Source organism: Astatotilapia calliptera, chromosome 3, assembly GCF_964374335.1.
Source record: "Astatotilapia calliptera chromosome 3, fAstCal68.1, whole genome shotgun sequence".
Taxonomy (NCBI): domain Eukaryota; kingdom Metazoa; phylum Chordata; class Actinopteri; order Cichliformes; family Cichlidae; genus Astatotilapia; species Astatotilapia calliptera.
In genome coordinates, this window is record NC_137424.1 from 31,622,457 (window position 1) to 31,644,793 (window position 22,337).

Consider the following 22,337-nt stretch of genomic DNA (forward strand, 5'->3'; position numbering starts at 1 on the left):
TAAGAGGGTGAAATTGTGAAATTGTGATTAGCTAAACGCACGCACACAAACAGACACAGATAAATATGCAGATAAACATACAAATAAGTACAGTCGGATACTCCGAGAGACACGCGTTCGAAGACCCCCGCAGACCCACAAGGAGTGTTTACCCATTTATTTTTGCTGTTTGTTTGTTTTGCTCGGTAAATCTAACCACCGCACAGCTGCTGCTGCTGGAGCAGGCGCGGACACCAGCTCGGGGATTCATTAGCTCTTGTTTTTCCTCCCCTCATTTCCCCACTTTTCTCGTCTCGCTCCTTTTTCCCTGCGTCTCGACACAGGAGCGCTGTATAAGTGGTTTATTCCACGGGCTGGACCCAGACGTTAGTTCTGTGAAGCTGAGTTTTGGCACTTTGTGTTGCCTTTTTTTATTTGCCCTTAAATGTTTTAAACACTTCAAGTCTGCAGGAATAGTTGTAGAAAGGGTTTGGAGGAACTTGCTAAAAGTGGAGAGAATGATCTCCAGCGATGTCTTCGGGGTTATGTCAGGTTTAATATGTAGCTTGCACAGTTTTAACTGTTTCGCCTGCTGTGCCCACTGGGGGCATGAAGTTGGTACACTTTGGCATTTACCAGGCAACGAGGAGCTAATAAAAGATGCTCTCAGGAAGAATTACAGGTTCTTAAGCTATTGAAGGTAAAAACACCAAAGCTTTATGCAAAAAATAAAAAAGTTGTGGCAGATTTGAATTTTCCCTTCAGCTTTGTCTCCTTGTGCAGCTCTGTCTTTACTGTTTTTAGATCTAATCACTTGCTCACATGCACCTTGCAGTGTAACTACATCAGACTTTTGCAGATAGCAGGTGAGAGATGAACCAGCCCAATTCATCACAATGAGATTCATAGCATGCTAAAACTAGCAGGTATGCTGCAAGCATTTGCATCTCTGCCCACGATGATGACCTTGAAGAAGGCGAGGAACTTTACAATTCTGTAAACTAAATCTGCATCCGCACTGGAAGAGACCAGAGAAAGTGAACGACATTCCAAAACTTCAAGCAAATAAGATAACGGCTGGCAGCCAGAAACATGCGGGATCCAAGATTTTAAAAAATGTCTTCCAGCCGAGCAACTGAAGTGACACTGAAGAGTGGTGCTGATTGACACATGACCTAGTAGTAGATACATTAAAGAGTCACCTAGGAAACTGGAGCCTGGAACATCCACGGCAACCAGAGAATTCATTTATTTGGAATGACATCAGCTTCAAAGTGATGTGCGAACCAGCGACTGGCTTCCAGTGTGGACGCGCCATATGGATATCTCATCCTCTGCTGCTTCAGTTTGACACTTGTAATTCTTTATTCTGCCTTTTAACGATTTTAAAGTTCAGCATGAAAACAATTAGACATGTTAAGGTCAACCATTGATTCATTAGGCACAATTTCACTGCTTTTAAATACCTGGAACATTTCTACACAGCTTTAATCCTTTTCAAGCCAACAATTATTGCATTTTCTGGATGGAACACACTAATCGACTCTAACGTCGCATCCTGTGACCGGGTCGGCAAATGAGCGAATAAAGAAACTCAGTGTGTTGTGTTCTTGTGCCAGCCGTGCCGGTGACTAAAAACACTTACTGCAGCTGCTAGTGCAATGCACACAGCTTGGACTATACTATACATCGTGTCCGATCTGGCCCACGGCACCCCTATTTCACCCGCCATTACCCTCTGACTGGTTGGAAGACCCCGGGGACGGACACACCCGAAGGAGCTGAATGAAAGATAAACAGGAGTGGGGCGAAAGAATTCAGCTGAAGAAGAGATGTAGAAACACAAAGAAAAGGAGACAAGGAGGCGCACACACACAACACGGAGAGAGCTCATGATGGGAGTGTGTGATGAGGAGGATGAGCTATTGTTCCTCAGGGCTCTAAAAGTGTTCACAGGGCAACAAAACCTGATCGATAGACGCACACCTCCACTCTATAAAGACTCTTGTTAAAGAAGAAGAGTGAAATAGATACTGGTCTTTCTCTCATCCCTGTGGACACACACACACACACCTGGCAATCTATCATCTCACTTCCTCTCACTGTGTTTGTCCCTTTGTGACTCATTCTGTCTCTGTCAGCCACTTCTCCTTTGCTGCCATCCTCCCTCAGAGTATGACCGAGTGTGTGTGTGTGTGCACGTGTGTGTGTTCGTCTGTATCCCTCTGACACACTTGGACTGGCCTGTGACAAAAACAAGAGCAATCACACCCCTTCATGCTTAACATACACATACACAAACACACACACACAGAAGCCCGCATGGGCAGATTGAAGGCTACGAGAAACGCTTGTGTGCATATGGTCGTGCTCTGCTGGGAGCTGGCCTGGTTTCTCTCTCACCAGTGTCAGGACTTCAGATGCTAGCAGCTCCAGCTCCAAACCCAACCCTGAAAGGAAAAGAGTCAGAACCACAAGGGACGCGGCAGATGAAAGAATGAATGACATAAGAGTGAATGCAGGAGCGTCCACGAGGAGAGAGACAGAGTGCAAAAAAGGTGATGCATATTCAACTATTAATGATTCAAATACGAAACACGGAAAGTTGGATTCTTGAAAAAAAAATGTCCTGGTTTATTTGCTGACACCTTTGAGTATTTGAGGTAACAGCATGTGTGCACGTTATTGTTCTTACCTCTTACCTGACCTTCATACGGCTGCGCAGTTGCCACTAGGAGAATTCATTTATTTGGAATGACAGGTGAGATGCTGTGAAATGAGGGTGTACAGTTCTTCAGCATCACAAATCAGCATTTCACTCACTGTCCTTCACATATTTTCTATTAAAATGTCTGTCAGAATACAGCCGTTAATATGAGTGAAGGTTGGTTAGGCTAATAGGAGTTTCCTGCAGTATCACACAGAAAGTCAATTCAGTTTCATTGAAAAAATTACCAAAGCAGTCAACTCAAGCCACTACGAAACCCCAACAATCAGATGATCCCCTATGAGCAAGCTCTTGGCAACAGTGGGAAAGAAAAACAGGAAGAAGCCTCCAGCAGAACCAGGCTTAGGGAGGGGCGGGGCCATCCGCTGCGACCAGATGAGTGTGATGTTCACATGTCTGCACTGCATGTAATATTTTGTGCTCTACTGGACATCCATCAGCTGTCAGACACAGACTGAAGAACCATCTCCGACCCTGCCTGCTCCCTATTAGCTTCTGATGGAAAACTTCATTCCTGCATCCAAACATGTGCATTTTTCTCCCGCTGCCTGTCCTCATGACTATAGTCATGAGGACAGGCAGCGGGAGATAACACATACCTTGAGACACATAATAAAGAGCAAGAGCAGGTTTTATAAAACCTGCTCTTGCTCTTTATTATGTGCTGTGAGATTACAAATATCAATCGGTGCTTGTTGTTAATAGAGCTCTACCTTGTCGCGTCTGCTCGTTTGCAACTCGCTAATTTGTACTGCTCTCGGTTCTTTGTGTTGATCATTATTGAAATGAACCTGCTGCTTCTGTGTTCACAGATTGGTGTTTTGTTTAGGAGTTTTTTTAGTATCACCCATCAGCTTTTTTTCTTTTTTTCTTGGTTACTGCAGTGCCACGCTAATCTGACCCACTCAGTAAATCTAGCTCTCTGCTAACAAATAAATTCCACTTCCTGTTTCAGCACCATGTTAAAAGTTACCCCATGTTTGCTGAATGATTTCAGGGGGCGGTTTAGCAGCGATAGCAGTACCTCAGTACAGATCTGTGTTAAAAGGTTCCACACTGAGGCCGATGCCAGTGACAGTAAACTATCAGTAAAGCCGGATCATAAACCAATCAGCAACTGAGACAACTAAAACCTGTTAACATGTAAAGTTTTTCACACACTACTTTGGTAACCTCAAAAATAGGTTGATATAAATCTCCCCACTTCACTTGGCTGCAGTTATTTTACCCGTTATTGCTACAAGTTGCTGAATTTCAGTTTGGGTTTGGGTCACCTCACAGCCACTAGTGTCCTTCTGCGTGGATTTTTGTTAAGAGATGAAGAGTTAAAATGAATGATAACGATGTGATGTTCTGCTGGGAAGCATCAGGATCAGTTGCTTTTCCCCTCGTGCCCGACATCACCGGAGACCCCCACAGGTCCCGTTTTTCGCCCTGTTGAATCAGAGCTGTGTTGATGGACCTACACGGTATCAGACGGGTGTAATGCTGGGCCCGATCGATCCATGCATACAGTGATTTTTGTGAGCCCTCATGCATCAGTGGTTTTTCGACTCCAGCCCAGAAACCGCAGACTCCGGCAGAGAGGTAATTACTGAATATAGTAGCATTGATTGGCAGCGTGACAAAATAGGGTTTGATTGATTCAAAGCTTTATAACTTAAAAACGAGAGGCCGCTGTTTTATTTTACATCACCATTAACACGCCGCTGTTTGTTTTCTCAACAATCAAACGTGACTGTTACAGAAAAGGAGGATTTGGGCGATAAGAAGGAGAGGATAAATACAAAATAAAGCGTTAGGAAGGCCGCGAATTGAACTCCCTGCTTCTAATGTTAAGCAGGTAACCCTCTCATTTGGTGTGTTGTTCTGCTCAGGAAAGGACTGGCATCAAACACATCTCAGCACACACACACTCACATATACAGGGGTCCTGCCCAGTAAGAGGGCATAAAATCTGAATAATTTCACAGATAATTTGGTTGTCACAGGCTGGCAATAGCAATAACAACTTTAGATAGAGAGCCAGCACAAAAGGGAAGTAGAGAGAAGAGCGGAGCGAATCACCCTTAGCCAATCGCTGTGTCTAAGCCAAAGTGGTGTTTGTGGGAGGATTAAAAAAAAAAGAGCTCCTTTTTAAGCCTGTCGAAGAAAATGAGGGGAATCGCTCTCATTTCCCCTTTTCTCCTGCTTCCAAATCGTTCCTCCTCTCCTTGCATCACTCAGCGTGACCCTTTGAAAAATCGCAAAACGTTTAACGTGGCGGCGGGATGATCGCGCGCTCCAGCTTCGGCGATGGTGGCATAAAATATGGGGTGCTGTAATTGGAATTATGCACTTAGAAACAGTTTGGGGATGTGCAGTCTATCCAGCACACAGGTGGCTTTCATCACCTCGGAAAGAAGCGCGGTGCGCGTGTGTGGGTGTGCGCGGCCACATATTGAAATTGTGTGTCCTATACATTATTCAGATGCTTCGAGCCACCACATCTGTTCATTTCTCTGAGCGACACGCACACACACACCTGATGAACAATAATTACTCTGCTGCCTGGCACCCGTGTCACCCTCTAACATTGGCTTTGTGTGGCATGTAGTTTGTGAGGAGTGCTGTTTGTCACCTGTACGCACAGATCATAATGACAGAAATAGCTGCGCACAAACAACAAACTTGTGCAGGATAGATGCACCACAGTTTGCCGTGCATGTGCTCACAATTCCCGAAGAGGTGCGTGCACACTTTGGAGTCTGTGGAGCGTTTCGGAGGGGTGCTTACAGTACGTACTCGCTTGATCCCTGTGTCTTTGCGCGCTTACATGTGTGTGTTGTGTGCGGCCTGTGTTTTTGGGAGAGGAGAGAGAGATAAAGAGAAAAGGAGGCAGTCTTTTCTGTGGCGTCAGCCTTTGATCAGTGTCCCTCTGTGTACGTGTGTGTGTATGTGAACCAACCCCTGGTGTCTTGGAGGCAGATGAAACACTGTGCCTCTATCCGGGGCTCACAGAACACCCACTATCCTCCTCGCCTTTTCCTTTACTCTCATCTCTGCCTCGCTCTACCCCTCCCTCATCGCCCCCCCCCCCCCCCCCCCCAACCACTGTTCGTTACCACAGCCATTTTAAAGGCTATTCATGCGGCGCCGCGCCTTTCATCTTGCATTGCTGCGTTTTCACCAGCTCCTCGATTTCTTTTTTTTTTTTCCTCAAGCCTTTTATCAGATTAGAGCAGACGGGGGTAGATGGGGGGAGGACGGGTGAAGTGGCCTGCTGTTGTGCACTGTCTCTCTGTCAGATGGACGCAGCGTGGAGGTGCAGAGAAGACGGCGGCTTCGGCTGTTATGAAAGATAACACGAGGATCTGGGGTGTCTGCTGGCTCTGTGTGGCCCACTTCTCTGTTTTGCTGCTCCACCGGCACAGCCACTGTGATAATAGATGCTTCAAGAAGCTGCACAATAATGATTATTTCCCACCTTTGGACTTTGCTGCCAGAGCTTTCTCTTTTTCTTCTTTGTCCAAGAAACTGTGCTGACACAGAAATATTGCTATGCATTGCAGTAATTAGCCAAATTAATGACCTCATTAGCATAATTGGTTATGTTTAATATATCATGGTGATTACAGTAGGGCATTAGGCAGCTTATTTGCCTCTTGTTTGTGCTCGGCTTATTTAACGCACCCAAACATGCTGCTTATTTGTGAGTGTTTGTGGTGTTTTAAGAGCAGCACAAAAGCCGTAATGGAATGAGATGCTTCTCGAGACGCACTTTGATCTGTTTTGTTTTATGGATCGTAAAGGTGAACTGTAAAAATGAAAGAGAAAGTAGGAAAATATTGATTCATTATGTACTTGACGTAATTAGTTTGGTTACTGCCGTAAACTCTGTGCAGCATCGACAGCTCGTTTGTGGTGCAGTGCAATTAAAATGAAATATTCATGCACAAAAGGTGATCAGGTAACACCCCCCTCCCCTCCCTCGCCCTGCAACAAACTTCATATTCCTCATCTCTCCATGAGCTGGATTCATGTGGACAGTAATGAGCTCACCACCTTTCTCGGAGCAGTAAACGCCCTCCCTCCTCAGCAGCAGCTCCGCCAGTGTGGGGGCTTCAGGGTTTATGGAAAGAAGTTTGATTATCCAGTTTTAATGCGTTCGTGTAGGTGCAGCAGGTTCGCTGGTGTGTAGTTAGACGAATATGCGAGTAAATTCCAATAACTTGTCTTCTTTTTACTGTAATTCTTTGGATGTTCTTGTGTTTAATAATTATTATCAGGTTTCTCTGTGATTTCTCAGTTATAGCCACTACATAGTCATGCCATAATATCAAGCATGTGTTTCTGTAGTATGTGATGGATATTTGGAGAAAATGCAGGTGGTCTTTCTTGTTTTTACCACAAGGTGGCAGCACATCCTCATGTGTAAGCCCTTAGTAAGTCCCCCTTACCCCCCTCTCACTTATATACCTAATAATTCCTGTTCAATTATAACATAATATATACAGTTCTTGGTTGTATTTTTAGTTTTTAATTTGGCTTGAGTTATTTGTCTTTATTTAGATTTTCCTTCCTTTATTCTTCCTCCACAGACAGATGATTAGACCCCATAAATACAGTCGGGCCTAGCTGTTTCACAGTGTAACCAGCGCTGAGCAGATTAAATGTGTAATAAATTAAGAAATGTTTATGTTGGTGTGCTGGCTCCCAAATTCCCGTTTATCTTGATAACACTACTGAGACACCCATAGCAGATAACGTACTGTATGTTTGTGTTAGAGCTGATCAGAGCAGCTACCAGCATACAAGTGTTCAGCTTCCACTGTAGCAGCTTAATTGATGACCTTTCCAGTGCACCTGTCTTTAATAAAGCTTTAATTAGAAGTCCCGTTAGGATCTCAGGGGCTGCCGGTTAATGGGTACTCAAATAGGAAAGATTTAGGTCTTTGGTGGAACAATCGAAGATACTTACCAGTAATCGTGAGAGGCAAATGTCGGCGAACGTCATAAAGGGCGAGGTATTATTCGGCTGCTCTGATAAACGGGACGGTCGTCTTACGGGGAAACTTCGGGAAGCGTCGGCTGCTTTATCGTTCCGCGGGGGGAATTTGATTTGAAAACAGCGTTCTGTGTCATTATGAGGTACAATGAAGAAATTAAACTCAATTATATCAGACAAAGCACCGAATGAATAATTAATGCGCTAACAGTGCTGCATGCATAGAGTGGAGGTGTTCGGGGTATGTATAGTTCACATTATGTATGCAAATTAGGCCCCTGCACAGCTCATGAGAGGATGCATGTAAGGAACTGTGAAGCTTTGGCTTTTCCAATCAGACCACATTCTCAGTTAATTCAGATCGCTCCCTTTGAGACATTTGCTCATTTCAGAGTCTTCATGGGTGTGATGGGATACACACAGCATGTGTTTTGAGTTGCTGGGGTACTTTAATTGAACTTGAATATTCATGCATTTTTCTGTGGCACCTGTGTCGCTTTTTTTTTCTGTCCTACAATCTTCTGCCTGTGAAGGTAAATGTTTCTGTTTGGTCTTCTTTCTATTTCGTATCATGTGAGATGATATTTGATCTGGTTATTTGTACGATTCAGGTCAGGGCCTCCTACGTTCCTCAGACACACGGCTGTCGTACTCTGAGTAGGTCTGTTCAGAAGTTGCTGCTCAATGACATTAGAGAGAGAAAACGTCATTAAGAGAGGGGCTGAAAAAGCACTTGCTTGTGCCACTCCCTTTGTTGTCTCTGTGCACCGGCTGTGACTCCTTGTTGATGACTGATGGTGCTGCACACTCGAGCGCTCTCGTTCTCTACAATCTTGCAGTTCCCTCCCAGAAGTGGAGCTACAGGCCAAAGTGGGAATCACTTTCCTGACAGATGCTAAATATTAAAGCTACACTTCCCAATAACATCTTGTCTTGTTCTCTCTTCATCCCCCTCCATCCTCCCCCCTCCTCTTCTGAAAACACTCCTTCACCTTTCTCCTCCCTCCATCTTTGTGTCCCACACATAAGGCTTCCTGAGCACCGGAGATCAGTCTGCTAAGGGGAACTATGGCCTGCTGGACCAGATTCAGGCTCTGCGTTGGCTCAACGAGAACATAGGCCACTTTGGCGGAGACCCGGAGAGGATCACCATCTTCGGCTCTGGAGCTGGGGCCTCTTGTGTCAACCTCCTCATCCTCTCGCATCACTCTGAGGGTAAATGTCATGTTTTATTCCTCGTACACCACATATTTTTTTTAATATCTTTTCACCACCTTTGCTGCTTTTTCTTATTTAAACCAACATTAACTACCAGCTACCAGCTTGGATCCACCCTGTTAAATCAATGATCAGAGGGCCAGGTTAGCTTATTTCCAGCTCTGTATTTCATTCTTAGACTTTGGCGGAGATGCTTTACATGGATCAGAGATGTCTTATAGAGGACCAGAGTGCAGCTCCTCTGTTCATCCTCAGACTGAAACAGCCATTTCAGCTCTTATCCCCCTTTCTTTAAACCAACTTTCTTCTGATTGTCGTCTTATTATAAACAGAAGGTGTGAACAGCAGGAGGGCGGAGCTTCTTGGCTCATAGCTGTGTGCCTGAGATGACTGCATCAAGGATTTTTGCTGTCTCTGACATCACACAGAGCCATAAGAAGAAAAAACTCTCAAAAACCAACATCAGTTTCACGTATTTCGTTTACTCTGGGCTGGATCTGATAAGCTTAAAAATTTGTAGTTTTTTCCCGTCGTTTATTTCTTTTCACAGAGACAAAACTCTAAATGAACCAACATCCGTCGCTATAAATCACACCTTCAGTCTGCTTAGTGGCCAGATGTGTGCAGGCCAGGCGCAACAAAAAATGAAATACAGGATGAAGGTGTTGTGCTCTGGACTAGTGAATAACATGGAGAGTTGTTTATCTGTGCAGTTTTATTCATTTACAGCAAACTGATGCAGTTTGTGTCCTCTGCACATCTGTGGTGCTCTGCTGCGTCACACAATGTGAAGCATGTCAGACTACGGAAAGATGTGTGGTTCAGCTAGAGACCGGGGAGGACCACGGGGAGGACCATGCCTCCTTTAACATACATTTCTCGACTAATATATTTTTGTCCTTTGCGTACATTCTGTCTGAATGACTAAAGTTTCTGTCCTCAGTCAGTCAGTTCAGCTCTCTTTAGTGAGCCATGTTTTATTTAATGTAAAATATGATTGTCACGTATAGAAGCACAGCGGATAGCTTCCAGCCCAGAAACAGTTAAGTCCTGTGATGTTCACTTGACACCTTTATCCCCAAAGGAAAACACTGCTTGTCCTTTGAACTGAACAATTTAAGCAGTCGTGTAGCTAATGTGCGAGCGGAGGTTTGATCCACGTTATGTTATTCATTTCTTTGGAGGATAAATGGCGTGGGAGCTCCAGCATTACCCTGAATTACCTGCCTTTGGCGTGCGCTCCTCTGTCCGCGCTTCACTGCTCTGCAGCAGGAAGTCTCTCTCTCCACTGAAAATCCAACATCTATCTGACCTCGTGCTCCCCATTACCAACAACAAACCCCGAGGGCTAAGTGTTAACACCGCACCGCCAAAAGACAGAGGCCGACAGACCAATCGACTTTGATCGGAACTGAGATCAGCGTGGCCGACGATCCGCAGCCAAACGGTCACGCGCTCGCCGCCTTTGATCATGCTGTTCTTGAAGCTGTCCTCCTCCAGTCGTGGCTCCTCTGTTCTCTCGGCTGCTCGAGGACTCTCCCTCAATATGTCTCCCCTCTCTTCATTTTCCGTCTCGCACACACAAACTGCAAAGGACAGAAACAGGAAAGAAATGGTGGGTGAGAAGAACAAGAGAGATTAGAGAGTGTGTTCACACAACCACGCATCTGTTTCAATTACTGCTCTGTGCGTGTGTGTGCGTGCGTGTCTGAAGCACCAAGCAGACGTCTGACTTGTCTCTAATTTTGACTCATTCTGTCGGCGTAGATGTGCCTTGAAAACAAATGTGTTGTCAAAGCTTGAATGAGCATCCGTGCGCTGCTGCTGTGTCACTGTATCTGTTTAACACAATGTCTGTAATTACCGCTGATGTCTGTTAACCCTTCACATTAACCCAGACCACCCCCAGACTTTCCTGTTGAGCACCCCTGTCTGATTGCATATACACAAATATAACCTATAAAGCCTGGTAACTTCACTTCTTTAACACTTTGGAGGGAAAAGTTTGTATTTTCTTTGTGTTGCTAAGTCATGGTGTGATTAGCATAAGTTAAAAGAGGTAAATAACTAGCCCGACATCCCGCAAAGTGACTAATATTAAATGGGTTATTGTAACTTACGTGCTTTCATTATTATTATTAGTTTTATTAATGGGAATACTTTATATGAAAATACACATTTTAATTATAAGTCCATATTAGTGTGTGTGAATGTGAGAGTGAATGAATAATGGAATTGTAAAGCACTTTGGGTGCCTTGAAAAGCGCTATATAAATCCAATCCATTATTATTATTGTTATTAGTTGCTTCTGGTCTCTTTATTAGTTATCATGAAAATATGTAATAACAGCTTACAATTCATGGCAATATTCCACAGCTCCATGACCATTAGTTCAGTTATCCTTTAAAAACCTTGTCATTACTGCATAACAACAGTAAATAACAGTTAAAGTATGAGTGCTATGACTGATGATTTTAAGTATTGATGTGTAAAGTCTGTTTGCTAGCATATCATTTTTCATGTTTATTTATATAGTTAACTTTTTAAGATTGTATGTTTCACAGCCCTGTCATGTGTTAGTCAGAGGTATTCTTTGTTCTCATTGGTGGATGTGGAATGTTTACCTCAGTACTCAGTACTTCTGTGACTACAAGTCATTGGTCGCTGGTTTCCATGACACCACTAGTTCCATGTATACAGCCCTTTAACCCTCTCAGGCTCAAATTAAGTTTCTGTTGCTAATGCACAAAAGAATACCTGCAGTGGTACTTCTGAGTAAAAAAAAACTCATAAAATGTGTGTGGGGTAATCAGGTTGTTAGCTTTTACAACGCCTGCCTTGAGAGGGTTAAAGGGTGGTGGTGCCATCCTGCAAGATTAATAACATGTAGTAAATGTGGGTGACTGACCACAAAACTACAGCTAACTCAGAACATATTCCCTGTTCTAAAGTCAAATCGTGCCCATGGCTAACAGGTTGCTCAGCAGTTATTAAACAGCAATAAGAAGGTTAGTGAGGAAACTCTAAATGGTCTTCTAGTTGCAGAATATGCAGACTTAGACGTTAATGCTTAATAAACATTGTGACTGATGAGGAGCCATTCTGTCGCTAACATGCTAATAAGCAGCTTGTCAGTTGTAGATTTATGTGCTTTAATGTAAAATGTTACCTTTTCTTCACATTTTCTTTCTCTGTGTGAATGAGCTCCAGAGATGTCTCTAATTATAGTGTCTAACTTGCTCTGCTTCTAGCATTAATGCTAATCCATAATGATTACGTTCCAGCTCCAACATGAGCTCAAATAAAAAAAAAAAATCTAAAGCACAACCTTAAAAACCGAGGAATGCCGCTGTTTACCCCTTTTGTCTTGTTGCTGACAACCAGCCTCACCCCGTCCCTCACTGTCACCTGTCTGTCCTCATGCCTGCGCTTTCTCATCACCCCGTCGTCATCTTCCTCTTCATCAGCATCTAATGGCGTTACATCAGTCCACTAGACGCCACCTGTCTGTCATGCCTCCCCCCCCTTCTCCCCTCCACCAGGGTGCCAGGTAAGGAGTCTGTCATCCTCACACTTAATGGACACCAATCATGTCAACAACACAGTGTCACAGATCAGGGCTGACATCAGAGGCTTACAGGACGGATAGCAGGACGTAGGGAGGGGGTTGTTAGTGATACTGATATGAAGGTTAGAGGGAGGCAGAGGACAGTAATCAGTATCCATCCACAGTTAAGAGGAGTGAGACAAGGACAGGATGAGAAACAGGAGACTATGCTGAAGAGGAGAAAGAGGGAATAAAATGCTTTGAAATGGAAAATACGAAAAAAGCAGCAGCCAAGTAGAGCAAGGTTTCAAGCAGCGAAGGCAAGAGGCACTAAAGGAGCGACAAAGAAACTGATTTTGAAGACGAATAAAATATACCCTCTCTGTCTGTCTCTCCTCCCCTCCTCGGCCTCTCTCGGTGCAGATATGTAGCTACTTCTTACTATAATTGATTTCCCAGGGAAAGAAGGCTCTGCAGCTCTGCTTAATAATTAACTGACCAATCTTTGGCCCAGGAGAAGGGAGAGAAAGAAAAAAGGGAGCCCGGGAGGAAACGAGAGAGAGCCAGGCGGCCCCCTTAATGAGCCACTTGAGTGGTTTAAACAGCACAGGACAGCCAGAACTAAAGGAGAGAGAGAGAAAAAGAGGGAGACAGAGAGGGGAAAATACATCCAAGAGAAGCTTGGAAGGGGGGAAAAGCAGCTCAAGAAAGGAAAAAATAGATCTTTTGACATCTCAGATGAGCTTTTTCCCAGTCCTGCCTCCACTTTTTGGAGCTAAAGCTCCATAACATGCTCCGTCAGTGATGCTCTGGGTCTGTAGTCCCATCCTGTGTCTACCAGCTTTTCTCTAGTAAGAAACGTGATGACGAAAAATTGTTAAACTGTATTTTTAATCAAGTTCTCTAGCAGAAAGAAAGTTATGTGATTTATACATCAGGCATCCTCCCTCTGCCCTGAACCTCACCAAAATGTCTTTCTTTCCCACGTCTTCTTTCAGGTCTGTTCCACAGGGCCATAGCGCAGAGTGGCACAGCCATCTCCAGCTGGTCCGTTAACTACCAACCCCTCAAGTACACCAAGATCCTGGCCCGGAAGGTGGGTTGCACCTACGCAGAGACGGCTGACCTGGTTGACTGCCTGAGGCGCAAGAACTTCAGAGAGCTGGTGGACCAAGACATCCAGCCGGCCCGCTATCACATCGCCTTTGGGCCTGTTGTGGACGGAGACGTAGTTCCTGATGATCCAGAGATTCTCATGCAGCAGGTGAGGGTCTGATAACAGCAGCCGCACATCTCTGTTGTGTTTTATTATCCAAGCAAAGTGGTGAGAACTCCTGGGATCAGCCGTGACGTGAAACCAAAATAACTGCAGTGTTGGTGATGTACATGATCAGGGTGTTATACTTTAGACACACTGAGAAGTTTCTCTTGTGTTGCCATGAGTGTTCGCCAGAAGCCCAAAAAGCAAACAAATAAGACTTTATTAAAGAAAAGTATAAACACAAGTACACGCAAAGATGAGACACAACTATAAAGACAAAGAGCGATCTGACTGGGACAAGTAAAACTAACTGGGAGAGCAGTTTTCTTCCAACAATCGCTACCAAAATGAAACAGGAAGCAACAAGAGACAGTAGCAAATAAGCTAAATGTAGTCAGACTTGGAAAATGTTAAGCTGGAACAGAACCTTAAAGCAGCAAGATGTGATCCTGTAATTCAAAGCTGACAGAGAGTCGTCGAGGTTTTCAAAGAGCAGGTTTCTCTTCTCAGTTTGATTGAAATATTTTCATGTGACAAGAATAAAAAATTCTTCTTCTTCTTTATTCATCCATCCAGATGGTATTTTGGACCATCTTCTAAGTGAAAAACTGAAAAAGTTGATTTGTGTGTATTATTAGTGTAAGTAACCACTGCTGGTTGACCAGGATTTTTAATTACAAAAGAGATTCTTAAAAAGTTTTATTATTTGATTAAATAAATGCTACATTCTGAAGAGATTGCAGATGCAGTCAGTGTCATTAATGTGAAAGTCATTTTGGAGACGGGGGAAGTGTTTTATGTAAGGTGAAAAAAATCAAACAGGTGTGCAGAAAGCAGTAACGTGAAAATCACTACAGTGACATATTGTGTGTGAGAGGAAGAAGTGTGAGTTTTGCAGCTCTATGCATTAATCGACACTGCAGACTTTTAAAAGATCGGCCCTGAAGCCGTGACCTGCAGAACACGCAATATGATGAAGATCATGGCCTTAAGAGTCAGTCTTGGAATCCTTGAAAATGCTTGAAGTTTAATATTGTCTTTTCAAGGTTTGAAAAGTGCTTGAAAGTGTTGTAACTAAAAGTTACTGTGACTCAAACATAGAAAATTTTGATTTTTTAATTTCCCACACCTAATTAATTAGAGATTATTTTATTGAAGTCTTTAATAGCATATAACACCCAAAATATGCTTCGGTTCACATTTAACTCCAGAGAATCATCAATCAAAACATGGATATTACCTGACCACAGATTCGTGGTGACGTCACTGCTCTTTTAACTGTTTGGTGTCTTTGCTTTGTTTGCTGGTTGTAGAAATGGTTTATTTGAGCTTTGAGCTGAGATTCAGAGATTTCTGTGGACACTGCTCATGTCGGCACTTATATTTCTGACCTTTTCTTATAACCCATTAAACATCATCTCCTCCCTTCTGACCCCATTTTTGGTGGTGTAGGTACAAATGATCAGGCATGACATTCTCATAATAAATAAGATACTGCAAATAATTATTTCTGCATTTGTGCGATTGAAGTGAATTGAAAATGTGTATGAAATGATACTGTTTTAAAGATTTGGCCTAAATAAATTTGAAGTGAATGAGTCTAAACATGATGACCTAACTAGTGATACCCTGACACACACAAACACACACACACACACACACACACAGCATGTTATGCCACTTTCAGCTGAAACCATGTTTCAAACCATATTCCGGGTTTTTAGTTCACCATTTATGAGGTTTCAAGAAGAAAATAAAAGACAGATCTGAATGTTTGAAAATGTTTTGGAAAGATTCTGTAAAGATGAGATGAAAAATACTCAAAGGATAAATTTAATTGGTTTATTATTTAGATAAGAATAACAAGCAAGTAAATGAAGGAAAAGATAAAATGAAGTAATAATGAAAGAAGTTAAACAAGTAAAAGAAGAAACAAGGCAAAATGAAGAAACAAGGCAAAATGAAGAAACAAGGTAAAATGAAGTAATAATGAAAGAAGTTAAACAAGTAAATGAAGAAACAAGGCAAAATGAAGAAACAAGGTAAAATGAAGAAACAAGGCAAAATGAAGAAACAAGGTAAAATGAAGAAACAAGGCAAAATGAAGAAACAAGGCAAAATGAAGAAACAAGGCAAAATGAAGTAACAATGAAAGAAGTTAAACAAGTAAATGAAGAAACAAGGCAGAGGAGAGAAAACCCCAACAATCCCCTCTGAGCAAGCACTTGGCGACAGTGGGGAGGAAAAACTGCCTTTAAACGGGCAGAAACCTCCGGCAGAACCAGGCTCAGGAGGGGACAGTCAACTGCCGGGACTGGTTGGGGGGGTTAACAGAGGTGGAGCAAGACGAGGCTACATCAGGTGAGGAAGCAGTAGCGTCTCTCCTCTGGACCAAGTGGAACCATTTTTTCTTTTTTTTCATGCACTTTTCCACGAGCGCTTTTTTCTCCACAATGAGATTTCTCAGCTCGTCGATGGTTTCTGCAAGTGGTTTTTCTTCAAGTTTCTCACATCTTTGTTCCACCTCTTCCAATGCTGCTTGTTGTTCTTCAAGCTTGTCTTTGAGTTGTTTGGATGTTGCCTCCTGTATCAGCTTGTCCTTGTGCATGTCTGCATTTCTCTGTTGGACCTCTTTGTGCTTGTCTTCTAACTGCTTCTTTCTTTTCTTGATTTCTTGATTTTTGTCTTCATGTATTTTGTCTTCTTGTTGTTTTTGTGACTGCATTTGAGTGTGTTCACTCTTCAAGTTATTGAATTCCACCAAACGCCCCTTAACGAGCTCGGAGTTGTTTCTCGCTATCTGATCGATCCTTTTCTGCATCTGTGAGCACCGTTTCTCCAGTTTGTCCCTTTCTTCTTCCACTTTAGTTGCTTTGTCCTCCAGCTGATTACAAAACTCTTGCAGTTTTAGATTTTTAGACTCAAAGTCCTGGACGATGCGTTTTCCTTCTTTCAGTCTTTTTTGTTGTTGCTCTTTCTGTTGAAGAAGGTCTTTATTTTGGCGCAGTGTTTCATCCAGGCTTTCTTTCAGCATGCGGTATTTTTCCTGCATGCTCTTCAGTTTGTGCTGCATGTCTTGTTGCTTTTTGTCCTGCTCTTCCTTCTGTTGGAGGAATTTATTCTTTTCTTCCACAGCTTCATGGAGCTGTCTTTGGAGGAGCCGATTTTTTCGGTCCATGTGTTGGAGATCCCGCTGTATCTTATCAGTCATCGTTTTCTTGTCTTGGAGCTGGTTGGTCATTTCTTTTAGTTCTGCGCGCTTTTGCCTGTTTTCTTTAATGAGGTGCACAATCTGCTCTCGGGCCTGAGCAAACTTGATTCCCCAGCCCTCATTAATAATGTTTATGTCCGGCTGGCGCTGTTGTCTTTCTTCCAGCTCTTTATTTTGGGCTTCCATTCGTCTACACTTGTCCTCCAGTTGATGTTTTTCTTCTTCAATTTGTTGCATTTTTTTCTGGAGAAGGTAGTTTTCCTTCCTACTCTCCTCTAATGCCCTTTGGAAGGATGAGATGCCATTTGGGGAAATTGGCCGGCCACGCCAGGAAGGAGAGGCGGCGTAATCTTTTTGAATTGGTTGTTTTTTTCTTGGAAACATGTTGGAGTTTCTATACGATGACTTTGAAGAGCTTTCCAAATGTTTCTGTGGTGAACGTTTTGTAGGCTGCAAACACAGATGCTGCTGAAACGAACTAAAACTTGCTGTTTCTCACCCCTACTTAAGGAAAAACATCAAAGGACTTAAGATTCGATGAAGTTCTATGACATCATCACTCCCTAAGCCAATGAGATTGTCACAAGACGTTTTGGAATGGGGTGTTTTTTTTTAAACTGTTTTCAAACTTAACTTAAAATTTCAGTGTTTCCTAGTTGTGGACTATTGGTTAGTCCAGCCGATAAAGAAATTAATTGTCACAAACATCCCTAATATTACATAACAGACAACAGAAAACAAGACAGTTTTTTTTCTAATAGAGGTATAATAAAAGTTTTTTTAATTATCCTACTTTTTATAAAAGAGAACATTTATTAAAGAGTATGTATTTAATTAAAAAACTCTGTTCATCTAAAGCAGGGGTCAACAACCTTTAAGACCCAAAGAGCCATAATTGGCCTATCTGGGGTTGAAAGGCTCGATAAATGCACGGCGTTTCGCCGGGTACACCGGCTTCCACGAGTGTGATGCTTATTTTGAGCGATGAAAAAATAACAAAATATAATTTTATTTGTATATTGCAAAATCACAATAATCTTCCAATTTAGAACTACAAGTAAAAAAAAAACTGGCATAAATAAAACACACTTCAGCTAAATACTAATTTATTTTCCCAAACCATGCAGAGCCGCACTATAAGGACTAAAGAGCTGCATGAGGCTCCGGAGCCGCAGGTTGCCGACCCCTGATCTAAAGGCTATAACAAAAAGCTTCCTGCTGGAAAATGAAATGTCCCCACTGGGCGATCGTGGCTCAAGAGTTGGGAGTTTGCCTTGTAATCGGAAGGTTGCCGGTTCGAGCTCTGGCTTGGACAGTCTCGGTCGTTGTGTCCTTCGGCAAGACTCTTCACCCGTTGCCTACTGGTGGTGGTCAGAGGTGCCAGTATCCGGCAGCCTCGCCTCTGTCAGTGCGCCCCAGGGTGGCTGTAGCTACATCACCAGTGTGTGAATGGGTGGATGACTGAACATGTAAAGTGCTTTGGGGGTCTTAGGGACTAAGTCAAGCGCAATACAAATACAGGCCATTTACCATTTTTCTGGGCGTGGGTGTTTAACTAGTTAAAAAGAACAAAAAAACAAACAAACATCTGTCTCCTATTTTTTATGTCACACAGGAAAGAAGCTTCAATATCTGATGAGAAGAATTTGTTGGTCTTTGGTGCAGTTTTCTTCTTTTCTGGCTTGTTGTTTATTTACAGTGGAGATGAAGATCTCTAACAAGTTGATTTGTTCACATTTGCACATTTTTAAGAGGAATATGTTTTTTGAGTTTGTACACTTGTTTACTGGGAAATGAAATGCTGCTAATGCACAAAGCTGTGTTTCAGCCGCACTTCCTGTTATAGACTTGTGATGCACACAGGCTCTGTTCCAGCACTCAGCATGTTCTTCCTCATTTTCTCCACCAGGGGGAGTTCCTCAACTATGACATCCTGATAGGAGTGAACCAGGGAGAGGGACTGAAGTTTGTGGACGACAGTGAGGACAACGACGGCATCTCAGCTGCGGCGTTCGACTACACCATCTCCAACTTTGTTGACAACCTCTACGGATACCCAGAGGGTGAGGACGCCACCTCTGTACACTGCCACTTTTTCAGTTATTCCATTTTACAGCCTCCTCTCACTTAACTGCATTTTGCAGCATCATCAGGTTTTGTCTTATTAGGAGCCGCGTTTGTTGATCTGTTAGTTTTTTTCTGTTTGCTGTATTCATTAAAATAAACGGATAATCATCAAAATGACAAATGTGGACAATTATCAAAGCTTACATTACAGTTCTGACAGCTTGAGTTCACATGAATTTTCAAAAGAATATAAAAACCTGTGAAAGTGCTTTAAGCGTTTAAAACATGCGAGTAAAGAATGGAATCAGTAACATGTGAGCCCAGTGAAGTGCATCAAACAAGACAAGCGTGCTAAAGAGAGCCACTCATCCACATCACGCCTTAACCTTTGAGGCTCTGTGGGCAGTAATGCTATCATCCCCCAGGTAGTCGGCTCCCAGTCTCAGTGTCTGTGTTTCTGACAGATCGGCCTGCGAACCCGTCACAGCCGGACCACAGTCACAGTACAGACATGTTTGGATAATGCAGTCATGCTTCCTCTCTGTGCCTGTCACTCGTTCTGTTATCTGAAAGACTGTTTTTTTTCCTCTCTAGATTTCTCACTCGCTTCCTGGCTCTTGGTTCATCTCACCAACATTTGCTTTGGTTTCATATCTTTTGATCAGACCGATCTCTTAAAAAATGTCTTGCACTGCTGTTACTTTACTCTTAGCAGTTTTTCACTTTTATCTTTCTTCCCCCTCCTTTTGTCCCCTCCTGTGCTTCTTCACCAGGCAAAGACATCCTGAGGGAGACCATTAAGTTCATGTACACAGACTGGGCGGACAGGGACAACGGAGACATGCGGCGGAAGACTCTGTTGGCCCTGTTTACGGACCACCAGTGGGTGGCACCAGCTGTGGCCACTGCCAAACTCCATGCTGAGTTTCAGTCCCCAGTTTACTTTTACACGTTCTACCACCACTGCCAGACGGAGACGCGGCCCGAGTGGGCCGACGCCGCGCACGGAGACGAGATACCTTACGTGTTCGGCGTACCGATGATCGGTGCCACGGACCTGTTCCCGTGCAACTTCTCCAAGAACGATGTGATGCTGAGCGCTGTGGTCATGACTTACTGGACTAACTTCGCAAAGACTGGGTAGGCCTCATGTCGTAGTGTAAACTGTACACGTTACTGTATGTTCTCTGATAGCCTTCTAGTCATGTTGAATACTTGAATCTAGGTTGCTAGTTTAATTCCCGTGTGGCTTTGAAGAATTGAACATACTGGTTCACCAAAAGCATCCAGATCCCAGAGCAGCCGGTTGGTCTTAGATAGTTTAAAGGTTGCACAGAGAATGGGCCTCCTGTCTGTATTCAGTGTATTGATGCCACATGTTACTTATAATGGAGACTGAATATAACTTTGAACTGAAACGTTTAACCTTTATGCTCCACCAGGGACCCCAACCTGCCCGTCCCTCAGGACACCAAGTTCATTCATACCAAGCCCAACCGCTTCGAGGAGGTCATCTGGACCAAGTTCAACTCGAAGGACAAGCAGTACCTTCACATCGGTTTGAAACCTCGTGTCAGAGACAACTACAGAGCTAACAAAGTGGCCTTTTGGCTGGAATTAGTCCCTCATCTTCACAGCCTGCACGACGTGCTCTTTCCCACCACTACGCGCTCCCCTGCAGGTCGTGACCCCGGCACCACGAGGCCCAGGAACAACGTTCCTCGAACCACTCGTCATCCTTACCCTACCTTCCCGTCAGATCCCGAACCCGAGGGCTCAGAGCGCCCGCCCCAGGACCTCTTTCCCGGAGACACCCGCGACTACTCCACCGAACTGAGCGTGACAGTTGCAGTTGGAGCGTCGCTCCTCTTCCTCAACATCCTGGCCTTCGCCGCCCTTTACTACAAGCGTGACAAGCGGCACGAGATGCGCCGGCACCGGCTGTCCCCTCAGCGGGGCGGCCCCGCCAACGACCTGGCTCACAGCCAGGAGGAGGAGATCATGTCCCTGCAGATGAAGCACTCGGAGCACGACGCTCACCACGACATGGAGCCCCTGCGACCCCACGACATCCTGCGGCCCGCCTGCCCTCCCGACTACACCCTGGCACTGCGCCGCGCCCCCGACGACGTGCCGCTGATGACGCCAAACACCATCACCATGATCCCCAGCACCATCACCAGCATGCAGCCTCTTCACGCCTTCAACACATTCCCCTCCACCGGCCACAACAACACCCTGCCCCACCCCCACTCCACCACCAGGGTATAGTAGGGACAGGCCCGACACAGCGCCACCTAGGGACCAGGAACACTGGCTCTGCTACCGCTCTGGAAGGGAGGCCTCTCGACGTGGGCCTTCGTTCTGTCCTCTTATTCTCTTCTTTCTCCAAAAGCAACTACACCTGCTGCGTCATGTGCTGTAAAACTTGGCAGCTCCCTCCACTGGTGGCATGTGGAGGTGCAACTGAAGTGTACAGCAGCAGATGAGCAGTTTGGGGTGGGGGTGGGGTGGGTGACTCAGATCTTTCAAAGATACTGTTTTCAAAGACGGTCTGCTGTTTCCAGGCTCAAGACCTCCAACATTTGTCAAAGGGACGAATGCTCTCTCGCTCCTCGCTGTTTTCTCTTTTTTACGTTGGCGTCATCTCTTTTTCCATCTCCTGTGTGTTATGTGCACATGCTTCTCTTTTCTACATCCCTGTTTTACTACTGCTCTCTTCCTCTCATTTGACACGCCTCCCTCCTGCTCTTCTCTAAAAATTCCCGATCTGCTGAGCAGTTTGGAGGGGGGAGGCGTACACTAAACATATAACTATGAAAACACTGATATCTTTCATTCTACCAGCATTTTTAGGTGCCAAGTAAGTACTGCTGTGTTTCATTTCTCATCGAGGGAGCAGAAAAACGAAAGAAAAATAGAGTATCGCTATTTACAGTCAACTAACAGAGTTCTGTCATGTTCTCGTGACAAAGTGCCAAACTGGCCTCAGTCGTGATTTTCTTTCTTTCATCTTCTCTTTTTTTGTTGTTTTGTTTGAAGCATTTGTTTAATTGTTGTTTTTTATTGTGTGGAAATAATTTTTCTGAAAATATAGATATAGAGAAATGATATTATATATAGTTCTATATAAAATGTGTACAAAGGAGAAAGTATATAAAAGGGTTTTCTCAGTGGGGGATCTATGCATGAATTATTTTTAAAGACGCGGGGAAAAGGACACTGTACCTGTCGATGCACGTTTCCCAAAATCTAAACGAGTCATATCGCTCCATGTTTGCTACTTTTGGTTTTTGGTTTTCTCCCGCAGAGTAAGAGCATCGCAGGAGCTCCTGAAG